This window comes from Pan troglodytes, chromosome 23, assembly GCF_028858775.2.
Source record: "Pan troglodytes isolate AG18354 chromosome 23, NHGRI_mPanTro3-v2.0_pri, whole genome shotgun sequence".
Classification (NCBI taxonomy): domain Eukaryota; kingdom Metazoa; phylum Chordata; class Mammalia; order Primates; family Hominidae; genus Pan; species Pan troglodytes.
The window spans coordinates 29,933,543-29,950,787 of record NC_086016.1 but is presented as its reverse complement, the minus strand read 5'-3'; the positions used below and the strand labels follow the sequence as shown (position 1 = coordinate 29,950,787).

At 48.1% G+C, this 17,245-nt stretch overlaps 1 protein-coding gene across 1 annotated transcript in view; it reads left to right on the top strand.

The window, feature by feature from the left end:
- The window catches only part of MN1 (MN1 proto-oncogene, transcriptional regulator), a 62,170-nt gene that overhangs the window by 13,794 nt on the left and 31,131 nt on the right, over positions 1–17,245 (top strand). The window lies entirely within an intron of this gene.

Sequence of the window (17,245 nt, the reverse complement as noted above, 5' to 3'; positions counted from 1 at the left end):
GGTGACCCGCCCCATCCCCAGGGCAGGACTTAGCCTTTGCCTCTTGGGGTCCTTTGAGGTTTGGAGGGCACAAACCCTCTTAATCCCCAACTAGGAGCTGGTTATCCCACCTTTGCTTACACCAAGGGCTGTGAGGACAGACCCCCCGACACACACTGCCCCCAAGCCCCCCACATGCTACCAGGTAGATTCTAGTGCCACAGGGTGGCAAAAACTTAGATGGCAGCCCTTCGGGAATCTTGTAGAGTACCCCGCCCAGCCTCCCCCACACCCCCAGTTTTAGCTGAATTGCCCCTTCCCTTTCACACTAAGACCCCTCCCCACCCTCAACATTGAGGCTGGTTCCACTTTTTAGCAGCTGTGTGCCGCCTTCCCTGGCAGGACACCTGAGAAGTTGTGTTAACGCCTCCCACCTTTTCCTAGTTAGTCAGCCTCTAGCTCTAGTTCTTTTAGGTGCCAGCATCTTTAGGAAAAAAAAGTTACCAGCCCTGGTGTCGGCAGCATCACTCAGAGGCAACGCCTAATTTGACATTTGTTCCTAATGAATAGCTATTTTGTCTCTTCTTAACTATCAGAGTTTCATTGAAAAACGGGAGACCTGTGGGGGTTGCAGGAGGCAGGGAACCTTTTCAGGGTGCATCCCCTTGACATTTGGTGGGGTTGGGGAGGGGAAGTGCTGGGGTGGGGTCGGCTTGGACATCATTTGTGTATGGGGATATGGATATATACTCTTAAGACACAAAGGATCCGTGTTTGTCAATATCTCGCTTGGCTTTGGTGACAGATGTCCTGTCCCAGCTTTCGTTTGCATTCTAAGCACCCCCTCCCCACCAGGCCTGGAGGCCTTTAAGGTGGGTGGGGTGGGGTTAGTAAATGGGCTGCCATTCCAGTTAAAGTAATAACAGTTCTTTTTAACCTAAGGATGACTGGGTTGCCGTAGATATTTATTTTATCTGAATGGAGGTTTAAAATGTCTGTATATAAAGTGCGTGTGCGTGTGTGTGTGTATATATATATAGGTGTATATATAGGTATGTGTGTCTATATATGTATCTATATATATCTAATGGCTTCTTAAAATCAGGTAACATCATTTTTTTCTTTCTATGTTTTTCTTTTAAACTATAGTTGAATTCCCTTGGTTTCCCTAGACAGACTATCACCATGGAACCAGTGGCTGGCATTTTAACCTTGTTTTTGAAAATGTGTCCCCCCTCAGTGCAATTCTTGCCCTCTTTTACAGTTCTTTCCTCCTCTGCCTTCGTTTCCCTCATCCTCCCCACATCCTGCCATGTCTTGACCCTGGATTTAAGGTGAGGGTAGGTTTTAGGAGAATGGCATGGGGGCTGGGGGAGGCAAGAGGAGAGGAAGCGGGAGTGGGCTGGGAGTTGGGTGGTTCAGAACTTGGGGCTTTCAAGGCGCGCATCCCGGGTAGCTTTCCCGCTTAGGTTTTCTCATTCATGAATGCGGCCTCTCTGCTTTTTCTCTTTGTTCCGCGGTTACTGCCCAGCCCAGGACGCCCGGGACGCACTCTCTCATTTGAAGCCGGGTGTTTAGCATGCACAGCAGACGCTGCGGCCAGCATCAGCATTCTCCAGGCTTCTCCCAGGCAAGGCCATAAATTGGTTAGTTTGGGACCCTCAGCTTCTTCTCCCTTTTTTCCCCCCCCTTTTTAAAATCGAGTTGGACACAGCCTCCTGCTTGCTCCCCCCACCCCTTTATTTTCTTGTACACAACATCTCGATCTGGCCCGATCAATAGCTGGTTAGCACAAATCTCAGCCCCTGTCACTTCTACCTAGCCTGGCCTGGCCGCCCCTCCCCCTTCCCCTTCTCATCCTCCCCTCCCACTCCTAGTAATTAAGAACATATTGGCCAAAATGAGGTGAGAAAAGTTAAAAAAAAAAAAACCCTGATTTAAAGAATCCATTTAAGGAAAAACAGTAGCACTTCATCTTCAAGTCTTTTAAAGGGCCTTCATAGACTAGGTGGACAGGTATAGGGTCATTTTAATGAGATTTTTAGAAGATGTCTCTCCCCATCCCCTTTCCAGTCCTTCCTTTAGAGATGAAGATGCAGGCTGTGAATGAAGAAATGTCACCAAAGAAATGTTTTGTTTGTGTCATCATCACAGTCAGATGAATGAAAATATTTTTTAGAAACAGATGCTAGTCACTTTAGGGTTTATTTCTCCTGTAAGCTAAAGGAAGCCCTCCCCTGCACGTGGGGCAACAGGGACTTCCATCAGGGACCAGCAGGGCTGGCTGTCTTATAAGCACCAGCAGGGACACCCACTTGACCTCCTTTGTTTTCTACTCTGTGGTGTGGGAAGGACAGTTTCCTCGATAAAGCAGCGAATTGAGGTCACTCGAAGCTTCTGTAGCCTTGGGGTTGCTAGTTAAGGCTTTATAAGGTATCCGCATCTGAATCCTGCTCCCTTACTGGTAGTAAATAAGGATGATTAAACTTTTCATTATGATAGCACCCTGTAGTTCCATCTGCACACGTTGTATAAATAGGTACACAGAGCTTTCTACAGGCCCCTGAGTCCCCTCACTGAAAATCAGAGTGAAGTGTGCCACTTCGAAATAGAGACAGAAAAAAAAAATCATAGCAAAATGTTCTGCTTTTCCTTTAAAAACATGCTCATGGTCCCATTAGCCTTTAGCAGTGGTGTCCAATGGCTTTGAATAGACCTTCTCTAGGTACCAGCCCCAGCATTTTTTTTTCTACCCCCCTTGCAGGCAAAGCCCATTTTTGTAATGATATTTTATTTTGTCACGCCGTAAAACATGCCAGTACTAATGTGATTAAATATTAACACCGTTTCTGAAATTCTTCGCTCCAATGACAAAATACTAGTCGGTATTTAACAAAATGATCCGTGCTCGGATTGGAGGGAACGAATAAGTCTTCAGAACTGTACAAGGCGTGCAGCCACTGGGACGTGCCCAGATTGTCTTATGGGCTTGAGATGTCCTTTGGAGGGGAGGGAACTTGACTGGCAAGTTGTCGTTCTCGCAAAGTCTAGGCCAACATCACATGGGATGATGATTTTTTTAAGCCAGGAAATCTAGCTAGTCTCTCCAAATCATGCTTCTCTTGACTTCTTAATCAACCCACCCAACAACTTTTATATAATGCAACTTTACCTCTGAGCATGAGGCTCTATTTGTACAAAGTTGTGGTGGGGGAAGGGTGAGATTGTGGAAAGGAAAAAAAAAAACAACAAAAAACAAAACCCAGCCTGAGTTTGGGCCTATTCAAACATCAATTAAATTGGTGAGAATTATATGAATTTAAAAAGAGTTTGCAAAATCATCCGCCTATCTTTGTAATAGGTGTGTGGCTACGGAAGAATTTCAACACAGAGAGGAGAGATAATGATAGATTATAGATAATGCATATTAAGTTGGAAAAAGTACGTTTTCTGCCCTCCTGCCCCTTACAATTTTCAAAAGTTGAATTAACCGTATTCTGTAATACGTTTATCTTTGCCAAACCTCCTTTCCCCTGGTAGCTCTATCTTGAAACCCAGGGCAGTCTTGAAGTACTCTTTCACATACATTGAAATGGGAGCAGTCTCGGTACACACTCTGCAAGCAATCCTGCCCTTTTTGGAAGTATGATATTTTTACAGTGATGCCAGAGAAATTTTTGGAATTTCATGCTTCTCTCAGTGTTGCAGTCAGAACACAGTAACAGCACTGAGCAATCCTAGGCAGGCAAGATTTGAACATGGAATTTCTTTAGACATAGGGCAGACTTGGGGCGGGGGGGCAGGTAGGTCCTAGCCTCAGAGCAAAGCACTGTTTTCCTGAGAGAATTTTTAAGGCTCATTTGAACTTGTTTGGGGGAAGGCAAAGAGCTTTGCAATCCTGTTTCCCTGTGAAATTACCCAGCACGAGTTGTATGCCTTCATGTGACTTTTGCGCCTCCGGAAGATGTAACCCAAAACTTCGCAGGTGTTAATAAGGGATAATGTAAACAGATAGGGCCCCCTTTGTGCAGCTGACGTTTGGGCCTCCCTGCTCCCTGGATATCCCAGGACATCAAACTACTGTTCTTTGGTGCTTGTTTAATATTTCATGGCTGTAATAAACCTGTCTACTTTGCCCGCCTCCTGACATAAAACCCCAACCTAACACACATCTGCAATCATACATTTCTACTAAATATTAATAAAGGACAAGGATGTTTTAAGGGGCTGAAAGCTGGCAGTGTTGAACTTGTCATGGTTTTCTACCACTGGGTTTTCTGGCTGTTTTGATTTTAAATAGCCATTGCTTTCTAATATGCAAAATATATTTATATATTCATATATATATATATATATATATATATATGCAATTTTTATAGATTGAAGGGCTTTCCCCAAGTATAGCTTTCTTTAATATAAATTCATTTAGATTTCTTGTGAGGCCCCTTCAGACCGGAAATAAGGAACTGTTGAAATGTACTTCTAGTTTATTGAGGTTTCTAGGAAAGGAGTGAGAGTTAGTTAATCTAATTTCTCTTTCTAGCAAGGAAATTCTATGATTCCTGATATGATTTTGTTTGCCTGACAGAGGTATTTAAATTTCCACAAAGAATCTTAATAGGTTTTGAAAATGCGGCTACTCTTGCCAAGAAGTTACTTGATACCCTGTGCTGATATAAAATATACATTTTTAATAAATAGTCCGGCAGGACCAGGTGAAATTAGAGGAGGAAAATTCTTCCCACTGTGGAAGGGCCAACTTGAGTGGGTCACTGGGATTTCACAGGATCTCCTAAACTCACTTTATGCTGGAAAATGTAGCAGAATCACTTGTGACCCGTTTCTCTCCACCTGAATGACAATGACGTCGGATTGTGTTCTTTGCCCAGGGAGTGATCAGCTTTGCCGAAAGCATTTAGGAGAGATAAACACTCTTGGTAAGGAATACTGTATTTACCTCTGTTTGGTTATTTTTAGAGATTAAAAGGCTGTAGCTTTATATAATAGGATCAAATGTCTGGGGAGTGTGTGGGAGCAAGCAGGCCTCGCAAGCACACCGCAACATAAAAACACCAAATCCTCTCATGCCAGAGCGGTCCTCTGTTTGTCGGAGGGGGTGGGGGGCTGCAACCAGTGGGTTCACCTTCTGTCCTTTTCTCACTACCCGCTGCTTGTTCCACCCAGTTCTCTGGTCTGGAGGGGCCAGGATCGCCCAACCTCATCATTTTGACTCAAGTCAGGATTTTGACTTGCCGACGATGTGTTTGTTTTAGGACGGTGTCTATATTTAGGCGCGTCTTGGGTGGACAGATTTGAGTGTGGGATTTGATCGCTCTTGGTGGAGATGTTGATGTATACATGAGTGCGTGATTGAGAAGAGGGACATTTGGAGGAAATTTTTCAAGCCTCCTCGCCTTCTCACACACACTGGAGCCAAATGAAGTGGTCTGGGGGCCAGCTCGAAAGAGCACAGCTGAGGTGGGTGGAAGCTCTGGGTCTGTATCTCAGGGGAGCAAAGCAGGGCCCCATGCAGTTCAGTGTGTGAAGAAGCCCCCCTCTCTCCCCCTCGCCCCATCCCAGCATCCGCATATATACATATGCATGGCCGAGTGTATTTCCATCCAATCTGGAGTCACTCCTCCAGTTTACCCTTAATCTGCTTTCTGAAGGCGAGCGGGGAAAGGAGCTCACCCTTCAGTCTCAATGGCCTTAGCTGACAGGTTCTGATTCTGTAAAGGACTGAATGAGCGTGAGTCCTAAAAATAGAGGGAGGATTTTGAAGATCCTAATTACGAAATCTCAGCCTCCCGGGCCTCCTGGGCTGTGGGTGACTTTGATCTGGAGTATTTCAGTAGCAGACGCACGTCGCCCCTCGCTGGGTTTTGTGTGTGAGCGTGCGTGGAGGTGTCTCTCTGGCTGAGTTCAGCTAACACCAGTTTCCTGCCAGGAGAGGAATCTTTGAATCAGTGCCCCCTCCCCTTCTTTACTCCCCCCCCACCTACCCCCACCAGTTGTGGGAAGCGGACGCTGCTTCTCATTTATGGAAATTCCTAGCCTTTATTGTAATCTTTTTGTACCAACGACGTGGCGGAGACGACACTGGGCTTTCAAATTAGTCATGGTCCTGCCTGCAGGGACCCTCTGTGTCCTGATGCAGAACAGCTCAGCCACAGTCCCCAGCTCAGAGCCACCCAGGGCCCCGAGAAACTGTGAACAGGCCTCAAAAGGAGAGATGGTTCTGGGATCCTGGCACATTGCACCCGATGGGTCACCCCGCACGAAGGTGGCCCTGGTCATTTCCTGCCATCTTCCGATGACAGGACAGCATGCAGCCTCACCTGGGTGATCAGCCGCTTTGCAGAGCGTGGGTGAGATGGTACCCCGCCAAGTGTGCGCTTCAGGGGGCAAAACCTCCAAACTTATTTTGTGACCAGGATTGAGAAGCAGAGTTAAGCTTCATTTACTTGTGTGGGGAGGGACTTTTGAAAGGCATCATATTCTCGGGATGTAATTATTATAGGATGCTGAGACCCGCTTTGTGTGCCGGCCTTCATTTTAATCAGCAGCCTCCGAGGTTTGAGCAGCCAGTGAAGTGTCTGCTCCCAACCTGGTGTTTGCCCAAAAGGGCACAGAGGGGAGAAATGGCCATGGGTTTCTCCCAGTCTTGAAATCCAAGGGGTTGAAACTGGGTTCCCGATAGCTTCCAGTTTGGGCCTGACAAGACCGTATTGGACTGGCACCCTAGGTACCTCCTGAGTCAGGACTTGTCATAGCCACAGCATCCCAAATTGTCATTCTCTCTAGGCTGAGAAAGCTGGTGGGATTTCATAATCACCACTTCCTTGAGAAGCCGGAGCAGAGAGAACTTTATAGTGATTGCATGTGTATCTTTTCACGATTTACGCATCATCGTAGGGACCCAAATGCCCTTTAAACATAAGGCAACTGAATCTAGCAGTTTGGAGGTCTTAGAGCATTTGTAATAACATGCTGGCTCTCTGTGAATGTCCCAGAAGGAACATCTTCCATGGAATGGACTTGTCCAAAAAGGGAGAAAAAATTCCCCAATAAACATTCCCATATAAACTCACATTGTTGAGGGAAATCACGTTTTTGTGTTCTCATCTTGAAAGCTCTGAGTCCAGCGAACTCACCTTGCCCTACTTCCCCTGGAGTTTATAGGATCAACTATGTGCCCAGAAGCTTCCATCTTATTCCCATCTTTGATCCCTCTGTGGAAAATCTTGGACTCCCCCAAAATGTTTGCTCCTAGGATTTTGCTCCTTCTGTCTATCTCGGTTTCTTGGGCTACAGTTTGACTTACCTATGCTGGTATTTGGTTTGGGAGATGCAAGGTGTGTTGGGAAATAGTTTAGGGAAACAGGGAGACCCCTTGGCGGAGGCGTATTTGGGACCCATTGCTATAGAAGATCTTTGGAAAGTTGGGGACTTCAAAGATACCCACAAGAGAACCAGGTCTTGTTTTTATCCTGCATGTCTCAAAAACAATCTGCATAGTTACTCAGAAGTATATGGCCATGGTCATGTCTTTGGAGGAAACGTGGACTAACTTTGGTGCTGAGGCACCCTTGCAGCTTTGTTTTTCCTGCTCGCTCTTGGAGCAGCCTGACTCATGAGAACTAAGTGGCCCATTGATGCATTCAATTGTGAGGATTTAAAAGTAGTTTTTTTCTTCTCAGTGCTGAGAAGAATTTAAAGAGTTTTGGGCATGATGGTTTTGTTTGATCTCAACACTTGGGACAAAAATTTCCCTGGAGTGACACCGTCTGGGGGGGTCTTTCTGATGCCACTCGTTTTGCGTGGTATGACTAGGAGAAATCTCTCTGCGTCAAAATTGAGGGCCCCAGTGTGTGCCTGGTCTGGTTTTCTTGGTCCTATTTGGGAACTCCTGGAACGTGAGATGACAGTTAATAAGTGAACCCCTCCACGCATGCGCACATGCGTACACACGTGTGTGCACACACACACACGCACACACACACACATAGCTTCTTGCTCATCCAGTCATTCAGGGAAGGATAAGGTGTCAAAAAAAAAAAAAAGATATGACCCTTTTCAGTTACTGTGAAGCAGTGTTTTCAGACGCCCTTGGATCTTGGAACACAAGCATTGTTGAGTGATTGGCAGCGATCACCAGGAGTAAAATACTTCTGAGGGACCATCTTATGATCAGAGAAGGGGTGGGGAAGTCGGCAGAAAACCTAGCCTGCTTTGAAATCCCCAAAGCTCAGTCTTCCAGAGAAAGCAGGGGTTGGTTGAGAATTTGCTGGGAAGTTAGTGGGTTCTTCCTGGTCCCTGTGTGCTGTTTGAAAACGTCCTTGCAAGTTTTAGGGCCCCGATCCTGATGTGGACACTGTAGGTCCTCATTTCCAAATAAATCAGAAGGCAGAGAGAGAAGCACCTCCAGTGAGGAAGACTAGATGGAAATTGGGGTGCGGCGTATTTTCTCAGGATAGGGGCATGGCAGAGGGACGGATGGGGCAGGGAGAAATGCGTCAACATGAGTTGAAGTGTCGTTTACTGACTCTTGGGGTTCGCGAGTGGAAAATAATTTATAAATGTGGAATTCATTTATAACAACATCACCTGGGCTAGGCTGAGGGTGTATGAATTACTTGGCGGCTGGTGTCGGCCGTCACAAAGGACAGAAGGTTCTTGCCCAAGCTTTCCCTGTGGGGCTCGGGGCTCCCACATCGCTGCACATGCATGGGGGAGGTAGATCCGGAGGACCCAGCCTGAGACTGGATGACCGCATTGTGGATCTGTTAGCAGTCAGGACCCGTTTCTGTTGAGTTAGTGGCCAAGGCAGGCTCAAGGGGATGAAGACCCAGATGGGCCCTGGGTAGGTCAAGACCCAGACGTGCCTGTGGCCAATTCCTGCAGAGGAGCTGGTCCCTTGAGGCCCAGATCCTTCCATAAAAGAGGGATGATGGGGGTGGGAAAAGGGAGTGACCTTTCCCCTGGTGATCCTGTAAGGTGGCCACTAAGGCTTCCCTCCTAGCAAGACCCTCAGGGATGATCTTGGCTTTCACAGACCTTGTAGGCAGGTCCCAATGCCTTGAAATGCAAGTGTGCCCCATGATGCCCTCCCACACAATATATATATTTTTCCTTTCTCTGAATGGTAGGCAAAAAGGGGACCAAAGTAAGTGACAAATCCAGCAAGAGGAAGATTTCCCTGACTTGAGATAAGCCAAGTGTGGAAAGGAGCTGGAGAAATTGAGTCTCTTCTTTCCTCCCTTCCAGGAGACCCCAGGCCCAGCCTTCAGAAGCCCTTAATGCTTTTGCAGTGAGACCTAATTGACTAAAAACAAATTGGCCATTTTCATCCCCTGCAATGTAACTTTTGGCGATTGTTTAGTATTTGAGGGAAGGGAGGCTGCAGATCAAAATTTGGCTTTTTAGAACAGGAGCAATTTCACGATCCTTATGCCATGACTATTTCTAAATCGTCTGGGCAGAAAGCTTTGAATGCCTTTTGCCGGGCTTTGCTTGCGTGCACACACGCACGTGCACGTGCACACATACCACACAGGCCTGAGAAGTCTTAATAAGAAATGAAAAAATAATTTTCTCCCCCAAGAAGAAGCTCATGCAAAGTTTTGGCCTCGTTCAGTTTGAAGTAGACGCGTATTGATCTCCGTGCGGTCAATTTTTGCCGAATTTGTAATCCTGTTAGGCCTCGGGGAAAGGCATGATTAATTTACTTGTACATTTCACTATTTTGGGTCAGTTTAGTTAATAAGCATTTATTTTGTGCTCAGCGCCTGTGAAGCATTTTGCTGGGATTACAAGAGTGTGTGTGTGTGTGTGTGTGTGTGCGTGCGTGTGTGCACGGGCATTAATGGGCCCGGATTGCCTGGCATAGAATAATGGCCACCAGTAGTCTAGGTTCCCACCACCTCCTCAGGACAGGAAGAGGAGGCAAGTGGCGCCTTTCACCATCACTCGTCCAGGAGGAGGGAGAAAAAGCCCAGTCGTTGAGCAAACCCAGCCTCCCAGAGCCTTGGAGACGGCCAAAGAACACGGGCTTCCTTCTGGTGCCTTGGGTCTCCGACCCTGAGAGTTTCCCAGCATTAATTCTTAATTGACTGGGAGTTGAGCACTCGTGTGGGCCAGAGGTCTCTGCACATGGGTGGACAGTTGGGAATCTTCAACCTCTTTGCAGTACCTTTTATGCTGCTTCCTTGACACATGGTGGTGGTGGTGGTAGGAGGATGTGTGTGTGTGTTTAACTTTTAAGAAATGCATCGTTTGACTTCCAAAGAAGGAAGAAAAAGTATGCATAAGTCTCGGAAGCTGAGAAAAGGAAAAACAAAGCAAAACAGCCCTCGGCTTTGGCCTTTCCTAACACTGAGTCTGTAAAGGGGAGCATGTGTCATTTTGATGGTGCGAGCACTTCAGCCTGGCTTCTTTGGGGGCCCCCCTCTTCCTCTCTGGGCTCCCCACAGCCTTCCTGTCTCTCTGCCTTCAGAAGATGGGCTAAAATTCCACTCAAAAAACAACCATCAAAATGCCAGGGTTCGGCCATAACAGTTTTTGAGAAATGGTGTTTTCGGCACCCCCCACCATTTGCTTAATTCCTCGCTCATCTCGTCGGTTCCCACCAAGGCCTTGCCTTTGCAGAGTGAGGGCCAGACGGAGTCTTTGCGGCGCTGAGCCAGCCTGAAATGAACTGAAGGCGCTGAGGAAACAGGCATTTGGAGAGATGAGGATACAATTTCTTTTTTTATGTGGGCCCGTTAAAGTCTAATGGACATTGGTGTCTGGCCTTAAATTTGGAGAGGGTCTTTATCTAACCCTTAAAACTGGAGTCGTTTCCGGTAATTACGACACCCCAGGCAAGACCACTAAATCTTCCAGAGGCTTGTCTGGATGGCCGTGGTGGGGCTGGGAGGGGCCATGGGGGGGGGGGCACACCTGTTACCTGTATCAGCTATAATTATGACATTTCTAGACTCCTGGTTTTAAAGGAAGAATTTATGGGCTAGGTAAAGCCGGAAGAGAGCAGCCAGAGGCGTTCTGGCTTATGGCAGCGAAGTTGCAAGAGCCCCCACGCTCGGTGCCCATCACGGCCCCTGCATTTCCTTAATGAACTAATTTAGTTCCCCAACATTTGGTATTAAGTAAGTAGTTATTTTGGGAATCGAAGAGAGAAAGAGCTGGAAGACTTTAAAAAAACTTTTTGGAAAAAAGAAAAAGTATTGCATTTTGAAGTTTGAGACGTCTTGGCGTCCAGGCGTAAGATGTGGGGGAGGACTCCTTTGGTGCGACGTGGCCGGACGTGGAGAAGCGGCCGGCCCCATCCCTGCCTGTGTTTTTGCTTCTCGACAGAGGTGGTTTTTCCGTTGTTAGGAACGGCGGAGGCCACAACACCCAGACTCCGAGCAGTTTGTTTGGAAGTATTGTTTAGATTATTCTCGCTTTTCAAATTGAGAGAAACTTGGTTTAATGGGAAAATAGCAGTATTACTATCTTGGTGTGTTTGCTTTAGCGTTTAAAAATAGTTTGTTTTCATATCCCAAATTTCATCCTTTCCTTGTTTGCTTGTTTGATGGAAACCCGTGTGTGTGTGTGTGTGTGTGTGTGACGGATGCCAGCACACACATCTATATAGATGCAGGCGATCAAATAGTTGCAATCGTCCAACCAAAAAACGATTGCAATTTTACATCTGGCTAAAGGGACTCATACCATTTGTTTTTAACTTAAACCATCTTGTCCCTTCCTTCGGCATCAGCACACCACTCCCCAACTCCCCCCGACCCACAACCCAGCAGTATTTATTTCTTCCTTAAAAAAAGGAATGCCGGCCTGTTCGCTAAGGTCCCTGTTGGAATAGATTTTCAGAGGTTATGTATTAAATGTGTTTGAGGGCGATTTCAGCCCTCAGCCTGGTTGTCCCAGTACTAATGGTAGCAGGGCCTATTACAGACAGGCAAAGAATATTGTAAATGGCTTATGCAGAAAAACCATTTAGATAAAAATGCAATTTTCCCCTCTGCATAGAGTGCTAAGAATTAATAGCACATTCTTTCTAAATGGGTATTTTTATATTATATTTTCCCCCTAATGAAATTCTTTCCCCAAACAAGAACATGTTTCATTTTAAACTTTAGAGTAAAATTGATCTGTTTTTAAGCCTGCAAAAACTGGTGTCCTAGTTCTCAGCAGGCCCCTACCTTCCCTCCTCTGCGTCTGAAATTTTTGACATTAGATTGTGTAGCGGATGGTAATGGCGGTTGTGTTTTTTGACAGTCCATCCACATTGAGGCTGAAATAGAGAGAAAGGCTGGGTTTGCCCACATTTTGGGTGGATATGGGGGTGTTTGGCGGTTTCAACAAACAGAGAAACTGGTCCTGAAATCTGAGCTGTGTGCACTCAGGCCTGGCCTGGCCTGGGAGGAGGCTCAGTTCCCTGCTCCCTGGGAGTGCCTGTGATCCCCTAGGTGCATCCCCTGCTCCTGGCTTCTGTATGACTGCAGGGGAGATCCAGGGTCCCCAGTCCTGCTCCCCTTTATATGACTTCTGGGAAAGGGGCTGCTTCCAGCTCCCGAGTACCCTCTGAGGGACAGTTCTCAGGGGCCGGCTCTCTGCCAAGGCCTCTGTGGCCATTTTGGGAGGAATGGAAATTCAGAACTTCTTAGAAGGCTGACTTCAGGCAGACCAGCAGGAGCCTGCGGCAGCATCATCGTGGAAAGTCTTTGAGAGCTTGTTGCACTGGCCGCCATGGGCCAGTGTCTGCTGACCCAGTTTTCCCTGCCTGGGTGTGTGTACGTGGAGATATTCGGACTCGCCTTGGCAGCTTAGGCGTCCAGACTTGACAGTGATAGACCCTGTGACATTGTAGTAGGTGAACATCTAAAACACAAGCTTGTGGTTTTTCACTATCAATATGGCACTGACGTGAAAGTTTAGGTAGAATTCTAGAATGGGAAAGACCTTCTCCTGTTTTTTATGCCCCTCCCCTACAACATTTTCCAGTTGAGATAACGAAAGCCCAGAGAGGGCAGGCAACTTGGCCAAGGTCACACAGCACAGGCGCAGAGCCAGGACAGGACTATAGTTGACCTTTGGCCTTGGGCTTCCCTTCCTGCCCCTCAATGCCCTCACCTGAGAGCTAGGATTTGATTTTATCTGGCTAAGCCTCGTGCAGACCAGAACTGGGTCTTCTTAAACTAGAGGTTTCCAAGCCTTTTTAAAAAGCACCATGACAGGGCCGGGCACGGTGTCTCAGGCCTGTAATCCCAGCACTTTGGGAAGCTGAGGCAAGTGGATCACCTGAGGTCAGGAGTTCGAGACCAGCATGGCCAACATGGTAAAATCCCATCTCTACTAAAAATACAAAAATGAGTGGGGTGTGGTGGGTGTCTGTAATCCCAGCTACTCAGGAGGCTGAGGCAGGAGAATTGCTTGAACTCGGGAGGTGGAGGTTGCAGTGAGCCAAGATCACACCACTGCACTCCAGCCTGGGCAACAGAGCAAGACTCTGTCTCAAGAAAAAAAAAAAAAAAAAGCAGCACGACGTACATCCCCTGGTTGGTGGTTGGTGATGGCAGCCCTTGTTCCCTTCCTCTTGTGGAGGTGGACATCGTGCAGGAGAGAATTCTTGACCTTGGGGAAGCCACAGTAGCACCATAGCCTGTCAGATGGTTGCTGTGGGTTTCAGCCCTGGCGTTTTGATTCTTCTGAGCTGGGCGATCTCAGACAAGCCACTTCACTGCTCCCAGCTTTCTTTCCTCATAGATAAAATTGACAAGAGGAAAAAAAAAGTGTGTACCTCACAGAAATATTGTGAGGACCAAATAGTAATGTTTTAGCTAGCATTATAATTATGTGACTAAGGGCACAGGCTTTGAAGCCAGACTACCTGGGTTCAAACCCCAGCAATTCCAGTTCCTGGCTGTGTGTCCTTGGGCAGGTTACTTAATCTTTCTGTTCCTTCATTTCCTCATCGGTGAAAGAGAATAATAATAGTTCCCGCCTCATGGAGCTAGAAGGATTCAGCAAGTTAATGTATATATGAGTTGATACTCAGAAGCCTGCTTAACACAGAGAAAGTACTATATGCCAGCACCAGATTTTACTGAGCACTGACTATATACCAGGTGGTTCGTATATAGGGCATCAGTGAACCTAGGAAGTGCATGGTGGCATTGTCGCTATTGTTTGTCCCATCTTAGGGATGAAGAAATGAAAGGCACAGATTGGCTAGCAAGTGGTGCAGGCTGGAGGGGAAACGATGCCAGGCTGTACTTCAGGCACTTAGCCCCGGGCCTGGCACTGGGGACTTGCTCAGTAAATGTCACAATGTCATAGGGCGGGGCCAGGCTGGAACCCACTGCCCCTGCATCAGCAATTTCAGGCCTCACTATTGGGCCGGTGTGGGGCCGGGGAAGGGAGGGGAGGATTATATGTGCAGACCTTCTCCTTGTTCGGGGCATTCAGACCCTGTGGTCTGGTCACAGCCTGCCACCATCGGGCACCTGTTCCTAGCAGTGGGATGGTAGCGCCAAGGTATTTTTTACCACCCGACAGCTCTCCCTGTGCCCCCCAAGGAATAGTTCCCTGATATGTGTGAGTAATGGTCAGCCTTCTTGTGGAGGGAATCCATGAGATGAGCTGGTCCCCGGCCCCTGATCATTTTGCCAGGAGCCCGAGTCAACCATAAACAGTCTGGGAGCCAGCAACAGAAAAATTAAACCCCTGCGTCTGGCAACTCAGGTGGGGCCTCAGGAACCTGGCAGGCTCGGGCTGAACAGAGATAGCAAGAGCAAGAGAGAGAGAGAGAAAGAGAGCTTGAGAGTGAATGAGCGTCCCTGCCCCAGGAGACAGTGGGAGGGTTTAGGAGGCAGACAAGCCTGGGATCGAATCCTGGCTCTGCCACTTGTGTGCTGTGTGACTCTGGGCAGGTGATTCACCTCTCTGAGCCTCAGTTTCCTCACCTGTTACATAGGTATAATTCTTGGGACCCTCTCAGAGGGTTGCTGTGGGGCCTGAGCATCTGGACAGGTTGGTGAGAGCATGGGCTTTGGTGTCAGCCAGAAGGTAGCTATTCTGTTCCCATGTGGGACTCTTGGACATGTCCAGTTCCTCTCTGGGCCTCAGTGTCCCTGGCTACAAACTGGGAAGAGTAACACCCTTCCCACAGGGTAGTGGGAATGCTCTTCACCCCGGGGCAATATTGCCCCCCACCCCAGGGCATACTTGGCAATGTCTAGAGAGATCTTTGGTTGTCATGGCTGCAGGGAGGAAGAATGCTATGGGTCCCTGATGGGTGGAGGCCAGGGATGCTGCTCAATGTCCTACAATGCACAGGACAGGCCTCACTACTCTCCTTTCCAGGCCCAAATGTGAATAGCGCTAAGATTGAGAAACTCTGAACTACAGTGAGTGATTGAGGTTAGGTTCAAAATAATACTCAGGGCTGGGCATGGTAGCTCATGCTTGTAATCCCAGCATTTTGGGAGGCCAAGGCTGCTGGATCACTTGAGCCCAGGAGTTCGAGACCAGCCTGGGCAACAAGTGAGACCCTGTCTCTACAAAAAACACAAAAAATTAGCTGGCCATGGTGGCGCACACCTGTAGTCCCAGCTACCTGGGAGGCTGAGGTGGGAGGATCATCTGAGCCTGGGAGGTTGAGGCTGCAGTCAGTTGTGATCACACCACTGCACTCCTGCCTGGGCAACAAAGTGAGACCTTGTCTCAAAGAAAAAAAAAAATACTCAAAACTTTCTAGGCAGCATAGTCTATATTCAAGAGGGCTGGCATATTTATTCATTCAACAAACACTCCCAAGCACTTAACCACATGGCGATGCTGTTCTAAGTGGTGGGATGCAGTGGGGAGAAAGACAAATGCCCTGCCCTCATGGAGTTTACATTCTAGGGGAGGGGCCGAATGACAGACAACAAAGAAGAACGCAGAGAATTAGAAGAGGGGATGTGCGTGAGAGTTCCTAGTCTGGGCCACCAGGAAGGTCTCTGAGAGGCAGTGACGGTGAAGTAGAATCCCTGAGTGATGACGAGGAGCCAGCCACTAGTGTTCTGGTGACTCTACTTTTAAACACCTGGCTCTCTGGGGTAGGGGGAGAGAAAAATAAATGCTCTGATATGCAGCATCTGCTGATTCCCGTGGTGTAAATACTCCTAATTTCAAGCCACCAAAGTGATGTCAGCTGTCAGCCGGATTGCAAAATTCCTGAATATTTAACAATGGGCTCCAGCACCCTGGAGCCAGCTGTATCAAGCTCTGCAGGAAGTGGGTTGGGCAAGGGGACAGTGAGGGCAGGTCCTAAGGCAGGATGGGGAGTGGGCCTATTTTAGGAAAAAGGCATTGCTGGTGAGAGGGGAGAGACAGTTCAGGCAGGCAGGGGCCCGACTGCTCAGGGCTTGTAGGCACGGTCAGATTAGCAGTTTGGAGTCCATTCTAAAGTGTGGCCGGGAGCCAGGGGAGGGTGTGGAGCACAGACAGGCTGGGATCTGATGGCACATAGTAGATGTGCATTGAACGGTGCTTCATCTGAGCCCAAGGTGTCTGAGAAAATGTCTGTTTCCCTTCCCTACGTTCTGGCCCTTTCTGAGATGGCAGAAACTTTCCTTCTGGTTTGGAGCCCCCGGGCCATAGGTTAGGGCAAGTTAGGCTGTCCCCTAGGACAGGGTGCTGGGGTCCTAAGGTAAGGGTTCAGCCTACCACAGGTGGGAGGGCATGGGGTATGTCAGTGGCTCCCTGAGCTGGGCAGGCCATGATTTATGTCCTGGTCCAGGGAGACTCTGTTTCCTCCTTCCCCCAGGCATTGTTCTCCAGGCCTTGCAGAGGTCACCCCGACAGGAAGGCACAGGCCCAGCTGGGGCCAGCCCGAGGAGGTGTGGAGGCCTGGGCCCCTGGGTGACCCAGGCCTGGCGTTCACTTTCTGGCAGCTTTTCTTTTGCATTCCTGCCCAACTCCCTGAGTGGCAAAGGAATCCTAACAAGCTACAGTTATTAAACACCCATCATGCCAAGCCCCATTTTACAGATGAGAAAACTGAGTCCCAGAGAGGCCAAGTGACCTGCCCAGGGGTGCAGTGTGGATTCATATCCAGGCCTTTCTGAGCCCGTGCTCAGAACCACTTATGGGCACGGAGATGAGGAGCTGTATTTCCTACCAACAGATGCTGGAGATAAAAACCAACTCTGTGTCTTGCCTCCTCATGGCCGTCACCAGGTCATGCCGTTGGCTGTTTAGGTCTTCCCATTTGTTCCCC